The following is a 1,326-nucleotide window of genomic DNA, read 5'->3' on the forward strand; positions in this document are numbered from 1 at the left end:
GACCCATTGCAACAATGAGATGTACAAGACATTATGTCGAAAAATGAACTTTACAACTTTGGGGGGGGGGAAGTGGGGGAAATGGGAAGGGATGGGAAGGGAAAACAAAGGAGGAGGCAACAATGCTTGATAAGAAATGTACTCATTACCTTGCCCATGTAATTGTAACCCCTGTGTAAAGTATTTTCACAATTAAAAAATGCAAAAAAAACCCAACACTCATGGATATCACTTTACGGTACCATGAATACCTTATCCTTTAGTGTCAAATTTCCTTCATCTTTTTCAGTTCCACATTTCTTTTCAAAGTCATTAGATATTTGTAACATATGCCTTGTTCTTTCTTCACCTTGTATAATAATTCATATGTAGATTTTTGAGTAATTTATGTAATTTACTTAAATGTAGTCTCTTGTAATTTGTAAATAATTTAGTAAATACTTTAATGCAATATTTAATATATATAGCATCCCAATTACATCTCTATATTATCCAAATTGCAATTGGCTATCCCTGTTGAGACGGACTTACGCTGGTAAAAGGAAATTACCATTTGACCACATCCTTAATTTTATATTGCTATTCCCCAAGTATAATATTCATGGCTGGTCTTTTCTTCTATCAAGAATCAAACTTGAATGAATTCTATAAATATATATGACTTCAGAAATGCTTAGCATATATATGAATATATATGTATATATATGTGTATATGTCTACATATATATGCATATAATTGTCTCAAAGTGATACAGAGAAACTTAAAAATAGCTTAGATTTTAAATGATTATCATTAGAACGAATTCAACTTTACTAAATCATGTATTATATGCTTACCTTTCAAAATTTGGAGAGTAAGTTCATTGTCCTGTGACAGAGAAGGATATTCCAAGTTGCTTTGCTTTTCAACTTTCTAGACATTCACATTAGGAACAATAAGGCATTGTCGTCATGCTCCAAGGACATAATGGAAATCAGTTTCTGACATGGAATATATTGTCCTTGAAAACTTTACAGACAAAATGAGGGGGTTCAACAGTAGTTCAAATAATGAAGAATACATCAAGTGTATATCAAAGGTATCCTACAAATCAAGGAACTATGACAACTAGTGTGGCTCTGATACCATTGCCTAAAATATTGTGTGACTTAGTAGTACCCAGGAAGTAAACATACTATAATATGTATTCTGATATGTATTCTGTTTTCTATTTTTTTTGGGGGGGGGTCAGGTTGTGAGGCCTAAACTCTGGGCCTGGGCGCTGTCCCTCAGCTCTTCAGCTCAAGGCTAGCACTCTACCACTTGAGCTACAGAGCCACTTCTGG

This window comes from Dipodomys ordii, unplaced genomic scaffold (genome assembly GCF_000151885.1).
Source record: "Dipodomys ordii isolate 6190 unplaced genomic scaffold, Dord_2.0 Scaffold199, whole genome shotgun sequence".
NCBI lineage: Eukaryota > Metazoa > Chordata > Mammalia > Rodentia > Heteromyidae > Dipodomys > Dipodomys ordii.